The sequence below is a fragment of the Alnus glutinosa genome, chromosome 1 (assembly GCF_958979055.1).
Source record: "Alnus glutinosa chromosome 1, dhAlnGlut1.1, whole genome shotgun sequence".
NCBI classification, from domain to species: Eukaryota; Viridiplantae; Streptophyta; class Magnoliopsida; order Fagales; family Betulaceae; genus Alnus; species Alnus glutinosa.
In genome coordinates this window covers 38,650,527-38,666,257 of record NC_084886.1, presented here as the reverse complement: position 1 = coordinate 38,666,257, position 15,731 = coordinate 38,650,527, and the positions used below count along the sequence as shown (strand labels likewise).

The 15,731-nt window shown below is 34.3% G+C and overlaps 1 long non-coding RNA gene across 1 annotated transcript; it reads left to right on the top strand.

The window, feature by feature from the left end:
• The first annotated feature begins 2,256 nt into the window (after positions 1 to 2,256).
• Positions 2,257 to 4,013, top strand: LOC133858871 (uncharacterized). The gene is made up of 2 exons (XR_009898617.1): positions 2,257 to 2,427; positions 3,712 to 4,013. It is a non-coding gene; the product is annotated as an uncharacterized LOC133858871 (long non-coding RNA).
• The last annotated feature ends 11,718 nt before the right edge of the window (positions 4,014 to 15,731 follow it).

The following is a 15,731-nucleotide window of genomic DNA, read 5'->3' as shown; positions in this document are numbered from 1 at the left end:
TCCATTTTTCTTTTCCTTTTCTTTTTCTTCTTTTTCTCCTCGGTGGACAGCAGTCCACGACTGCTTGTCCTTTTCTTGTTGTTCTTCTTTCTTCTTCTTTCTACTTCTTCTCTGTTCTTCTTTTCTTCTTCTCTTTACCGAATGAGTGAGTTGAGAGACAGTGAGAGAATGAGGGAGAGATCGTGGGATTGAGAGAGTGGAGAGACAGAGAGATGAGACCGAGAGAGAGATGCCGTGAGGAAGACCTGACCTCCGTGAGGTCCGGTTTTCCGGCCAACCATGGTGAGTCGCAGGGGACGTCGGCGGAGCTGGAGGACGCGATTTCCGGCGTGGCAGAGTGATTTCCGGCGGAACCCAGACCCAATTTCTGGCGAACCCGTGAGACCCGAGAACTCGTTGAACCCGATCCTCCATGATCGGCGGCCAGGGCTGAAATCCGGCTGTTCCTTTAGCAGTTTCTGGCGAAGACCCGTGAGCTTAGAAGACCCGTAGCCTAGACCCGCAAACCGTGAGCTCAGATCTGCGACCCAGTGACCCGAGCAACCTAGAACCCGACGGCGTGAAGCTGGTTTTTCCGGTGAATTTTCGGCGACTTCCAGTGGCGTTTTCCGGCGGATTTATTGAGGAAAATCCCCAAGGTGTATATTCTATAATTTTTGTGGGTTGGTTTGATTATTATGGAATTAGGGTTTGATAATTTTTGGGGGGTTTTCTATGGTTGTGTCGGCAATGGCTATAGGTATTGAATTGAGTGTTGTGGATTTGAGCTTGGTTAATATTGGATTTTGAATTAGAATTTTAATGTTGATTATTGGTGTTGAATTGTAGTTAATGTTTTGCTATAAATTGTTGGTGGATTAGAGTGGTTTTTAGTTGTATTCCTTTAAAGTGTTGAATATGGAATATTAATGGTTTAATGGTTTTCTAGGTGGTTAGAGGACGATTATTGTTTTAAGATTATAGGGAGAACAATTGATGAGTTTTGATGGGATTTGTAGTGATTATGATGGGTGTGTCTTTGTTGTTGGATTTCATGGATGAGTTTGATTTCTAGTTAAGCTGTGTTCCCTTGATGAAGCTTTAGCTCTTGGTGGCAATTTATCTTAAGATAACCGAATGAATGGTTGTTCTTCTTTGGGGTCTCGGCAGAATTAATGTTGGAATTTCTTTGAGGGCTTTTGATGCAATTTTAATGGGTGTATTTTGGTTGAATCAGAAATTGGGAGTTGGATTTATGGGTATGCGGTTGGAAGATATTATTGTTGATATTGATGGATATGTAGTTCTAGTTGTGATGAATTGTTATGGAATTGTAAGTTAATGAATATGTTAGCCTATGATTAATGCTCTATGGTAGGTTGTTGGTACTTGATTGGAAAGTGATTTTGAAGGGTATTTTGATGGAAATCCGAATCTGGACTTGAGAGTTATAAATTGAGTATTATGCTTATGGATAGGAGTTAAGGCTTTGATGGGTGGATTTTAATTACGTTTCCATAGTGTTATTTTGATGGATATCCGGAGTTGATTTTGAGGCTTTTGTTATGTCTTTAAGTTGATGTTTGATTTGTATGGTTTCTATGGGTATTTCCCTAAGCTAGGCTGAATGGATGATAGGGGTTATAATTGAGAGTTGATTTTCAATGAATATTGATGAATTGATGTTAAGCTTTGGTGGAAAGTATTTCCAATTAAGAGAAGTTAATCTTTGTTGTGTAAAGGATGTGATTTAAGTTATATTGCTAATTTTTAAGTAATTGAATGGAAGTGTTGGGTTCGCAATAAGTTGTTCTGATAGCCACATGAGTATGGATTATTAATGGTTATGTCATCCCCTAAGTGTGTTGTTTAGGAAGATTATGTTAATAGATTATTGGTGATTATGATTATGTGGTGTTGAGTATTAGTAGATATATTTGGTAATGTCTATGAGCTTTGATTGGTTTGGATGTTAGAAAAGACATGATGATGAATTAATGTGTAAAGGGTATTAGGACAGTGTGAAATGCCTAGGTGTATTGGAGTTGTGTTTAAATTAGTAAGCCTTAAATATACAATGTTAACTTTGTAAATAAGCAACGAGTCGTTTAAGAGCGAAACAAAGATAATGAAATGCAACAACAATAGATAAGCTAGTAAAATAATAAACACACCATTGTGTTACTAAACATGATAAATAGGAACCTAAGCCTAAATGATAACTTAATAATAGTTTAAGGTGCTTAACTAGATTTAAACACGGGTAACACAACGTGTGAGCACGCGGGTAGTTAAGATGTCATAGAGTATGTGATTCAATAGCATAGTCTAATGCTACCAATGTTTGCAGGATCGTATTATAATTGGAGACTTCAATGGGTTCTCCAATGTAGAGTCCAAGTGACTAGAGTCCAAGGAGTGTTTGAGTTGGAGTCCAATGCAGCCAAGGTGGGTATTCCACTCACTGAGAAAATATATTTTTATATGTATTGGATTGATAAAAATATATATATTGTTATTGAAACTGAACCAACCATATGATGAAATGTATATGCTTTGAGATGATTTGTTTAGTTTCGATTATGTTTAAACTATGTCAATGATGTTAAAGAGATAGTGTATGAGTGAAAAGTATTGACTAGATTTAAAGTGTTAAGTTCTGCGGTTGAGATTTAAATTATGCAAATTGTTTGAGAACATGTCATGTTGAAACTGTTTAGATTTTATAAAGAAACTAAGTTTTGAATGATTTCAAAGTGTTGGGTAAAATGCTGGATTTGTTTAGTTTTGAGAGGATGTGATTTAACAAATGTATGATTTCAGCGTGACACAGTAGTGAAATATATACTGGTCAAGCACGGAACATTGAGCATGTAGTATAGAGCATACATACCAGCAGTATCAGTATATCAGCAGCATAACAGTATCAGCAGTATCAGTATCAGCAGCATAACAGTATCAGCCCCAGTTCATGCATAGCATTATAGCATTGTTTTGTGAGAGTTGTTTTTATGATATGAGTAGTTTTGCTAGACGTAGTAGTATGCATAAGAGTCTTCATGGAAAAGATCTTATGTATATTTCTATCGGATGGTCCATGTGTTAATAGCATACATTGAACTTGAAAGTACATGGATACATGACTACCCAGGTGCGAGTAATGGCATGTCTATGAGTAGGAAGGTTGACTGTTCTTGTTCTTCAGGAAAGACGTGTTAGCATGATTGAGTTTAACTCTAGTGCTCTCATGATCTACTGACATCAAGGCACGAAGCTGGAATACGATTAGAGATGGTGTTGCGAGTGTTTTGCTGAAGGATGTTATCCTAGTACGGAAGAGTAAGATGCCATGTTCTTTGCTTAAGACTTATGTGTATACGTGATATCTGTGATGGAGTGATCGTGTGCACATATGTCCAAGCGACCGGTGAAAAGTATTATTATAGATGGGTCTATATATAGAAACTTCCAAGGAGGGATGTCTGGAACTTCTATATGTTTTCACAGCTATATAGTATGTTTTAAATGATTTCTGAATAGTCGGTGTTTGCTGCATTAGCTGTTGGTAAATTGTGGCTAATATAGTGATCGCACGACTAAAAATAAATAGAGGTTGGTTCTTTGTGAAAACTCAGTTAGTCTTATACCACTGAGGTCTTAGTATGAGGTATACTAAGGCGGTGAACTCATAATTTCACCTATGCGGATGTGGATACCACCACAACCGTGTAGATGATGTTTCTTTGGCTGCAGGTACTTCGGTATAGTCGATGGGTCGGTAGCAGTGTGCTTGGGATGTTATGACTGAAGCTCGCCGCGACAGTTGTAATTGTCGGACCACGGGTTGTCCACTATTTTATAGGTTTGGTATGGCTTGTGACGTTTGTGTCACTTATTAATTGTTAAGCCATTATTGTTATAGTGTTAATAAGACTCAAACAGATAGATGTTAAATGGCTCTTTGTTGTAATTAATTTGTGATAGATGTATAAGTTGTAATTTCCGCTATTCAGATTTATGTTTTCCGCTGCATAGATAGATGTATGTTATACTCTGATTATCAGGTACATGTTATGGGGCATGTGCCATATGTTGGCTTTGCGACATATCGTCGTGCCACTGTGAGGACTCGTTTTTACGTTTTATTTATAAAAAAAAAAAAAAAAAAAAAAACGGGTCGTCACATTTGGTACCTGATTGAAAATAATCTGTAAGTGCCTCTACTGGAGCGATTACCGGTTTTAGCAATTATATATACCCAGTTATAACCGATAATCATATATATATATATATATATATATATATATATATATTAAAATTTAAAAAATTAAAATAAGAAAATTACTAAAGCTACCCAAAACTTTAGTAATTTGGGCCAAAATAGCTGTTGCTACTTGCTAGGCACCGAAATGCCCACTGCTTTATAAGATTTATTTATTTATGGATGAGAAGAAGCAGAAAAATAAATATATTAAGTTATTAACAAATAATATAAATCACAAAATATCATGTGGAAACAGGAAACATTTACAGATATAAAATATAAGAAAAACCAACACATGTTGTACAATTAAAGAAAATAACAAGACAAGATAAAGAGATTGCAATATGTGAAATTAGTTCTTCAGGAACTATGTATGATTCTTTTCTATTATTGTGTGTCTTTACATACACCTCAACACTGTTTTTTATAGACATTGAATCATAATGGGAGGTTAAGGAATATGAAAGGGTAATACATGAATTAAAAGACTACATCAATGTATTACATGAATGTTATGGAATTTAAAAAGATGACATGAATGTGTAGAATTCCAAGAGATAGAACTAAATAGTCACCCATCAAATGCATGAATGCATTCATAACGCTTCTCCTTGGATGACCATACCCTAAGAATATGCCTCGTTAAAACCTTGCCAAGGAAAACCCAGTGGGAAAAAACCTATGGCGAAGGAAAAATAGTACATTATTCTTGTGTGTCGTCATATGCTTTAGAACTACCTCGTTAAAACCTTGCAAAGGAAAACCTAATGGAAAAAAACTTTAGCGAAGGAAAAAAAAAGTACAATCAGCATAATCTTTTTACTCCCCCTCATTAGCATGACGAACTTCAATTGTTTCTGATAAAAGATCATTGAGTCGTCGCATTCCAATGTTATTTACCAAGTTCTTAAATGTTGCAGTTGATAATGTTTTGGTAAAATAAATCTACCAAATTGTCACCTGATCGTATCTGCTTCATATCAATATCACCACTCTTCTGGAGCTCATGTGTATAAAAGAATTTCGGTAAAATGTGTTTTGTTTTATCACCTTTAATGTATCATCATCTGATCTTGTGATACAAGCAGCATTATCTTCATATAATATTGTCAGGCTATCTTTGACTGTGGATAAACCACATTTTTCTCGAATGTGTTGAATTAATGATCTTAGCCATATGCATTCCCGACTTGCTTCATGAATTGCAATAATCTCTAAGTGATTTGAAGAAGTAGCAACAAGTGTTTGCTTGACAGATCTCCATGAAATAGCAGTACTTCCACATGTAAATAAATATCATGTTTGAGATATACCTTTATGCGAATCAGAAAGAAAATCCACATCTGCATATCCAACTAACTGTGAATTTGAACCTTTTGGATAAAATAATCACATGTCAGTTGTTCTACAAAGATAACGTAGAACATGTTTGACCCCATTCCAATGCCTTCGAGTTGGTGTAGAAGTGTATCTTGCTAGTAAATTAACTGAAAATGCTATATCAGGTCGTGTACAATTTTCAAGATACAAGTGTGCACCAATTGAACTAAGATATGGTACTTAGGACAAAAATTTCTTCGTCATCTTCTCGATGGCGAAAATGGTCTTTTTTCACATCAAGTGATCAAACAACCATTGGAGTGCTCAAAGGATGAGCTTTCTCTGTAAAAGTGCTTCAGGACTTTTTCTGTGTATGTTGATTGATGAATAAGAATTCCATTTTGAAAATGTTCAATCTGTAAGCCAAGACAAAATTTTGTCTTTCCAAGATCTTTGATCTCAAACTCATTTTTTAAATAAGTAGTAGTTTTTATGAGCTCTTATGGAATCCCAACAAGATTTAAATCATCTACATAAACTGTAATGATAACAAATCCATATTCTGATTTCTTAATGAAAACGCATGGACAAATTGGATTATTCTCAAATCCTTCTTTCAATATATATTCATTAAGACGATTGTACCACATGTGTTCGGATTGTTTTAAACCGTATAAAGATCTTTGTAGCTTGATAGAATAAATACTTCGGGATTTGGAATTATATGCTTCAGGCATTTTGTATTCTTCATGGATTTTCATGTATATATCATTATCAAATGATCCATATAAATATGTTGTAACCACATCCATTAAACGCATATCTAAACTTTCTGTAACTATCAAGCTAATCAAAAATCTAAATGTAATTGCATCCACTACAGGGGAATATGTTTCTTCATAATCAATACAAGGTTTCTGCAGGAAACCTTGTGCAACAAGTCTTGCTTTATATCTCGCAATTTCATTTTTCTCATTACTTTTTCGTACAAATACCCACTTGTATCCAACAGGCGATACACCTTTAGGTGTTTGGGCTACAGGTCTAAATACTTCACATTTTGCTAGTGAGTTCAATTCTACCTGAATTGCTTATTTTCACATTGGTCAATCATTTATACGTCGACATTCTTCGACGAATTATGGTTCAATATCATCATTACTTCTGGTAATGTCAAATGCAACTTTAAATGAAAATATGTTGTCGACAACAATTTTGTTTTTATCCAATATTTCTCCTGTACTTGTATAATTTATTGAGATCTCATTATTTTCAGGTACTTGCTCCTTTTCAGGAGGTAACTCTTCAGGAGATTCCTCTTCAAAGGATTCCTCTTCAAGGGATTCATTTCCAGGAGAATTTTGTACAAAAAGTTTGGATAGATCAATTTTCGTTGCCTGTTTTGTGGGTAAGGCCTCTTCAGGAGCGCCGATTTCATTTCCTTCTCTTCCAGAGAATCTTATCATTTGCACCAATAGGTCTTCCACTCTTTAGGCATGCCTTAAACTCATTTGCTGCTATATTAATTGATTGTCCTATAGGGACTTCTATCTTCGCTAGAGTATTAGCAGCTGGAATGTGAGACTTAACTATTTTCTTGTTGTCAGTAAATGCATCTGACAATTAATTTGCAATACTTTTGCAAATGAATGATCCTCTAAACTTCTAGTTCACATTGATTTGTACGAGGATCAAAATTAGATAACGTCGAATTATTCCAAGTGATTTATTGTCGTGCTTTGACAATGACTTTTATTTCCCTAGTGATGAGAATATATTTTCATCAAAATGACAATTTTCAAAATGTGCTTTAAAAATATCACCAGTTAGAGGCTCAAGGTATCTAATAATATAGGGAGAATCAAAACCAATATAAATCCCAAGTCTACGTTGAGGTCCCATCTTAGTGCACTGAGGTGGAGCAATTGGAACATATACAACACAACCAAAAATTGAAAAATATTTGGTAGTTGATCTCAAGTAATGATGCAGCATGTAATATTACATGTCTCAAAGTATAAACAAGAAATTTTGTTTTCATAAACAAATGTAGAGCAATTAACAGAAGTCGTTTAATAAACGATTAAGCTAAACCATTTTAAGTATGAGTATGAGCAACATGATGTTCAACATTAATACCGATTAACATGCAATAGTCATAAAAATGTTTGAGATATAAATTCATCTGCATTATCCATCCGAATAGATTGAATTGGATAATCAGGAAGTTGTGCCTGTAATCTAATCATTTGGGCAAGAAGTCTAGCAAATGCAACATTACGAGTAGAAAGCAAGCAAACATGTGACCATCTAGTTGATACATCTATTAAAACCATAAAATATCTAAATGGCCCACATGGAGGGTGAATCGGCCCACATATATCCCCCTGAATTCTTTGTAAGAATGATGGAGATTCAACAATTACCTTAGAAGGGGATGGTTTGATAACAAGTTTACCTTGAGAACATGCATCACAAGGATAATCACTTGGCAAAATAATCTTCTGGTTCTTTAAGGGATGCCTATGAGAGTTCTCAATTATTCGACGCATCATAATTGTTCTCGAATGTCCAAGACAATCATGCCAAAGCATATACATCTTTGGATTAGAGCAGTTATAGCGCATCACAACATGTGATTCAATTGTTCTTATTGTTATATAATACAGCCCGGAAGAGAAAGCAGGTAGTTTTTCCAATATGAGTTTCTGGCCCGAAATTATTGAAGTAATATAAAGATATTCGTTACTGCCTTCATTAGTGGTTTCAACATGATAACCATTTAGACAAATATCCTTAAAACTAATTAAATTTCTTCTAGATTTAGAAGAATACAAAGCATCGTCAATACAATTTTTTTTCCTTTTGGCAATATGATATTCGCTCTTCCAGAGCCTTCAATTAGGTTTAATAAACCTGATATTGTATTGACACTAGCTTTGTTTGATATTAAGTATTGAAAATATTTCTTATTTCTAAGAATTGTGTGCGTTGTACAGCCGTCTGCTAGATACAAATCTTCACCAATCATCTTAGAATTAATCATTCCATCAGTATGACCCATGCCTCCATATATAAACAAAATATATATTAAATTTCATTACTCATAAAGAAAAGAACAAAATACAAATAAAGTTGATAATGTAAACATGATGTGAATAAGACATAATGAAAACATATTAATCTCCAATCAAAAAATCAGGTTTTGCTGTTAAAGTTTACAAGGATGTTAGAAACATCAAGATGAGTGATACCCTCTTCATTTAGAATATCAAGAAAAATTGGAGGATCTACAGGATCACTGTGATTAGCAAAATTCATTTTAATCTATTTTTCTTTCTCTTTTATAGAGGCTAGATATAAGTCTACTAGATGCTTAGGCGTACGAGAAGTACGCGTCCAATGTCGTTTCATACCACATGTGTAACATGTATCTTCATAGTTTTTTTGTAGGTTTATTCTGTAAACCTTTGTTTTCATTTGTTTCACCTCAGTGTGGTTCCACTTCTGGTGAAAATGAACATTTCGCTTGTAAGAATTATGACTACGTTCCCCTTGACTTCTATAATACATATATATATATATATATATATTTTCTACCACGTCCACGTCCACGATCACGGTTTCCTTTATTACCATGAAATGAGGTTCCATTTGCTTCAGGAAATGGTGTAAAACTCGTTGGACGGAATTGGTGATTTTTCATTAATAACTCGTTGTTTTACTCAGCCACTATAAAACAAGATATTAATTCAGAATATCTTGTAAAATTACGCTCTTGATATTGCTGCTGTAGGAGCACATTCGAGGCATGGAATATGATACATATCATCATAAGTGACTTTTTCACAACACAGTTTTAACTGCGAACTAATTTTAAAGAGTGCAACTTTAAGTGCATCCAACCATAATGAGTATTTTGGGAGGTTAACTGTCTTCTGGTACTCGTATCTCTCTCTTAAATTATTCCACAAGGTCAAGGGATCTTTTACTATAAGGTACTTTTTTTTTTTTTTTTAATTCATCATGCAAATGATGGCAAAGAAAAATTATTGTTTTAGCGCGATCCTGCTGGGATGCTTGATTTTCATTCTTAATAGTTTTCCAAGATTCATAACATCAATATTCATAGCATTATAATGATAACATTTTAGTTCATATTAATCTCACTTGGATCATAAGATTTATATGTTATAATTTGATTCTTAAAACGCTAAAAAATTTTAAGCATATGTTAGAATGTTAATTAACAAATAGATAATAAGATTACTAAATCTTAAAGAGACTTACAATGAATTAAGAATATCTCACGGATAGCTTTTGATGTTGAAGATTAAAAGAACACAACAACTGGCTAGAGCTTCGTACTGATAACGTGTTGTAAAATTAAAAAAAAATAACAAGACAAGATAAAGAGATTGCAATATGTGAAACTAGTTTTTTATGAAGTATGTATGATTCTTTTATATTATTGTGTCTTTACATACACCTCAATACTCTCTTTTATAGACATTGAATCATAATGAGAGGTTAAGGAATATGAAAGGGTAATACATGAATTAAAAGGCTACATCAATGTATTACATGAATGTTATGGAATTCAAAAAGATGACATGAATGTGTAGAATTCCAAGAGATAGAACTAAATGGTCATCTACCAAATGCATTAATGCATTCATAACAACACCTCACTAATAAGATGCAGATATCAAACAGAGCAAACAATAAATAATCAACTAATAGCATTGGCCACGTCAAACCTTAACTAATGTGTTTTAAAATAGTTACTCGCAAGTGCACGAATCGTTTTGCAATATAGCGTTATGCAAGTGCGAGGTCGATCCTACAGGGAATTGTGTTGCGAAAATTAATCTCTATTCAAACTTATCCTATTTTAACCTAGTTCCAAATTTAGGGGTTTTTGATAAAAGAAAACATGAACAAAAATAATGAAGATAAAGGGGTCTAGGGTTTTGGAATCCACACTCACCAAATCATATCAACCTAATCTCATGCTCATCACACTTATTCGAGGTTGTCACGTATAAATCTTAGGTATGCTCTACATTGCTTCAAAAATCATTTAGATCATTCAATGATTTCGTTCATAGCACAAATCACAAAGAGTACCAATTGAAATCCAAACATCCAATGTATCATTCAATCACAATGGATATCTTCATTCGAACCGATAAAACAATGTATTAGTCAAACGACGCACAATGAATGTCCAATGTTTTGATAGATGAAAAATCAAGCAACCGATTTAATGAAACTTATTCCATATCATCACTTGTATCCGGAAACCACAAGAGATATCAAAACATCATTTCAAGAAAATCGAAGTAGAACAATGAGAAATCAAACCCATAAACTCAAATAGCATGAACAAGCAAGAAACTCGGTTTCTCTTCAATGGTGAGGTTTCATCCTCAACCCCAAACGAAAATATTAGCTACACATGATAAAATAACTACAACTTAAAACATTAAAAGCATAAAAATCAAAGAGTTGCAAAAGGAAATAAATAAGCTACAAGAAGAAGAGAAGCAAGAAGTTATGTACAAAGAGGCTCATGCCTCCTCTCCCTTTTGATGGGGTGTAGTCTTCTCCTCCTCCTTCTTCTTCTCTCCCCCTTCTCTCCTTTTATAGTTGTGTGGAATGGGTGAGTGGATGTTATTTAATGTATGAGTGGAGAGTGTTTTATGGAATGAGTGGTGAGTGTTTTATGGAATGAATGGTGAGTGTTTTATGGAATGATGTTGAGTGGAGAGATGAGTGATGAGTGTTTTATGGAATGATGTTGAGTGGGGAAAAAAGGTGATTAAGTGGCTGAGAATGTGGAGAAAAACGTGTATTGGCTCTAGCTTTGGGGAGACAAGGAATGAGGCAAAAGAAAAATAATAAGAGAGATGATTCCGGATTTTCGGGCTGATCCAACGACTGAAATTCAAACAGCCATATCTTTTTCTAAGCATCTCCAAATTGGCTGAAACTTGTTGCGTTGGAAAGCTGACATCTTGAACTTCAATTTAGACCTAAGAAACTCCCAAAAAGGATATCTTTTGGTCCTGTTATGATCAGTCTAAATGTAGTGGTCTGCTGCATCCGAATTTCCTTGTATTTTGCTTGAATTGTATCATTTCTCTCTTATTGTCCTACAAAATATAAAAACACTAAAACTAACCAAAGAATTAGAAAATAACAAAGCTAAAGGTTTAACTAATGTAAATTAAGGGGTCCAAATACATAATATTTGGTACTCATCATTAACCACCTCACGTGTTCATTACAGGTGGCAAATTATGAATCAAGAGAACCATCCAAGCCCAAAAAATGGCAAAAAAATAAATTAAATTAAGCTTAAAAAATAAGTCCAAAAATTCAATTTTGTAAAATTTTAGTACCCGGTCAAGATAACCGGATATCAACCGGTAACTGCCGGTTATTACAAACCCGGTTAACTAGCTACCCAGTTACCGAAGCCGGTTGGCCAACCGGCTTTGGGTTTTCATCCCTACGAAGCAACTTCCTTTAAATTTTTCTTAAACTTATGGAATCAAATTATTTTTTACTTTCTTATTCAACTAAACTCTACAGCATATTTGTCAGAAAAATTCAAAATTAGTCCATGTGATTTACTCGATTTGCAATTAGCTCCATATAGTATCAAAATGAACTTAAAGGTCACTAAGATATGCCAAAAAAATAATTTACTCCTTAGAGTCAAATTCCGTTCACTAAATTAACAGATTTCAATAGTATGACACATCATAGTCAATAAAATTATGACACGTGTCCTGATGTGTGTTTTAAATGTTACTCGCAAGCGCACGAATTGTTTGCAATATAGTGTGTGCAAGTGCGAGGTCGAATCCAAAGGGAAATGGTCAAAAGTTAGTGTTTTGCTTAATCAACCTCATTCTAACCTAGTTCCAAGAGTTTGAGGGTTAAACATGCACCAAAAATGCTAAGTTAAAGAGGAAGAAATGCAATATGTAAAAAGGGACTAGGACTAAGGCTAAGGAATTCACCAAACCAAATCCAACAACTCACACTCTTGGTTTCCACTTGAACACCCAAAGAACATTAAGTTTAGGGTGTCATTCAAGTTTCTCAACCATAAACCTTAGAACCATTAAATGAATCCAACTCAAAGATAAATCACAAATAGTACCCATTTGAAATCAAATCATCCATTGTATCCATTCAAATAATAAATCACAATGGATATCATCTTTCAAACCGATAAAACAATGTATCCATCGGTTGAAACACATCAAATGTCCTATTTCTACCACCAACCACATTCATTGCAAAAGATAAAGCATTAAATGAATGGAACTTGAATAACATAATGATATAACATTAAATGTGCAAGTAGTACTACAAGAGTGTGAGTGTCATCAATGGAGAGGTTTCATCATCAATCTTAGTTGAGAGTTCTAGCTTCCCATGACTAAGAACACCACAAAAACTTGAAGAACAAACATGAAAATAGAAAAAAAGCTTTACAAAGAGAAGTATCTAAAGAAAAGAGCTACTGAAATAAACTACAAAATGCACGAAATTAAACCTAGCTACTGCTCTTAGAACTCTCCCAACAAGGAGGCATGACTATGGCTTTATAGAAGGAAATTAGGGTTAGAAACCCATGTAAAATGACTCATCTAACCCCCTCTAAGGTTCCTCTCTTGCTAGAGACAACCAAGGTCACGAAACCAGCGTGTTCTGCTGCGAAAATCAGAGGGAGAACTACTTTTTGTCATGGAGAAGCTCCTAATTGGGTGTTCTGGTGCGCTTCTGCAAAAATAAGTTCTGGGAAATTTCGATCGATCGACTTTTATCCGATCGATCGACTTCGGGCAAAATTTCGATCGATCGACTTTTCAGGACTTCCGAATTTCCAAGCATTTCCACATGAAATTTTGTCATTCCTCTCTTATTGACCTATAAAACACAAAACTAACAAAAACATCAGAAAATAGCAAGGCTAAAGGTCTAACTAATGTAAATCAAGGGGTCCAAATATACAATATTTGGTACTCATCAAATACCCCCAAACTTACATTTTGCTAGTCCCTTAGCAAAACAAAATGAGAAACAAAATCAAAGCATGAAACATAAATCCTCTTTCGTGGGAGAAACGATTGCATTTAACATATGCAACAAGCCTTTTAAACCCCTAGGACTCCCTAGTGAACGAGTGAAGTCTCGTGAGGGTTTGCCAGAAATGATACCCACAAACATTGAAATGATGTATTATCAATTGAGCAAAAATCCGCATTAAAACACCTGGTTCACAGATCATGAGCATGTTTAACAAAATGAATATCACATCATCATGTTATCAAAAATCGATCGACTCATAGTTGAAAAATTTAGACAGCACATGTTCAAAAGTGTAAGGTGTTAATAACATAGAATCATGAGGTTTCAATTTTTCTCAAAGCATGTGTATCCAAAAACTCACAGGAGTTCCATTAGATGAATATAACCAAGGCTTAAATGTGCAATTACTTTTATTCATTATTTTTGTGTCGGCTGTGCAATGCTTGACTCCCTTAAGCTTTCTAATTGACCTATGTAACGAGTGTTGGGCCAGTGACTCCCAAACCAGGTGGTTTTAATGCACTAGATGTAAAACATCCCTAGGGGCTTACTTACTCAAGTCAAAAAGGCTACGAAGTCAAACTAGCCAAACAAACAACCAATCCTGAAATTCTCATCTTTTTACGCGAACACCCAATGCTTAGTGAGGCAAGGGGCCCGGTTACTCAATGAGAACTCGAATTGGTGGTACTATTCTAATCCTTTTTCTTTTTTTTTGATAATAAGCCAAGGTTTCATCAACAAGTCATCCTATAAGTCTCAGGACACACATTCTCAAATCAAATTTCATGCCTCACAAATCCTATGCTACCGTGCTTGTGATAAATGATTTAAACATGTCAAGTCTCTATAATCCAACAGATGATTCAAAAGATTTCAGATTTTAATGACATGCAAAATTCAACATGTTAGACAAACCAATGATATGCAAACCATAGTAAAATGTAACCATGCTCAACTAACAATAAAAGTGTGTTTTTTTTTGTGTGAATAAACACAAAATATCAACAAAAATAATAAATGATAACAAACAAACATGTCTATCCCACCCCCAAACTAAAATGACACATTATCCCCAATGTGGCGAGAGATACAATACCGAAGTGGGTGTTGCAAGCTGGGCACCCTGCAAGAGAACATTCCCCCCAAACTTAAACGGCAGACATTGTCCTGAAAATCACAACTAAAACAAAAAGAAACAAGATCAAATGATAAGGAAAAATAATGAGATTTTCAAGATCAAATGAGATTTTTTTAATTTGAAATTTTATAAGATTTTCAAGGGTATAAAGGTCATTTCACCCATTTTGCAGTCTAATTTAACGTTAGCTAATGGAGGGGGACATTACATAAAATTAGAAGTTTGAGTGGTGAAGTTGAGAGTTTTTTAACATTAAAGGGGTACTTTCAAATCGAGTGGAAGTTCAGAGAGTTTTGTGAAGTTTTTCATTTTAATATAGGGTTAAATACCATATTGATACCTGAGTTTTAAACTTTTTTTAAATTTAATACCTGAGTTTTCATTTGCTTCATAGGTGGTACTTGAGTTTGGGGTAAAAACTCATTTAGTATTTTTGTTACATTTTCCGTCTAAATATTAATGGTCTGCCACGTGTCAACCGCTGAGGTTGACACGTGACAATATATATATATATATATATATATATATATATATATATATATATAAAATCTTTAAAAATAATAAAATTGAACAAAAAGAAAAAGGAAAAAAGAAGAGGGGTGGCTTTTGGCCGGTCTGGGGTGGCCAAATTATGGTAGAAAAAAATAATAATAATAAAAAAAAAAAAAAAAATTGAAGGCTTTTGGCCCTTAGGGGTGGCAGAACCACCGGCCAAGAATGTGGCAAAGCCACCCCTCTTCTTTTTCTTTTTCTTTTTCTTTTTCAATTTTTTATTATTTTTAATTAATTTTTAAAGATTTTAATTTTTTAATTTTTTATATAGTGCCACGTGTCAACCTCAGCGATTAACACGTGGCATGTCGTTAATATTTGGAAGGAAAATGTAACAAAAGTACCAAACGGGTTTTTACCCCT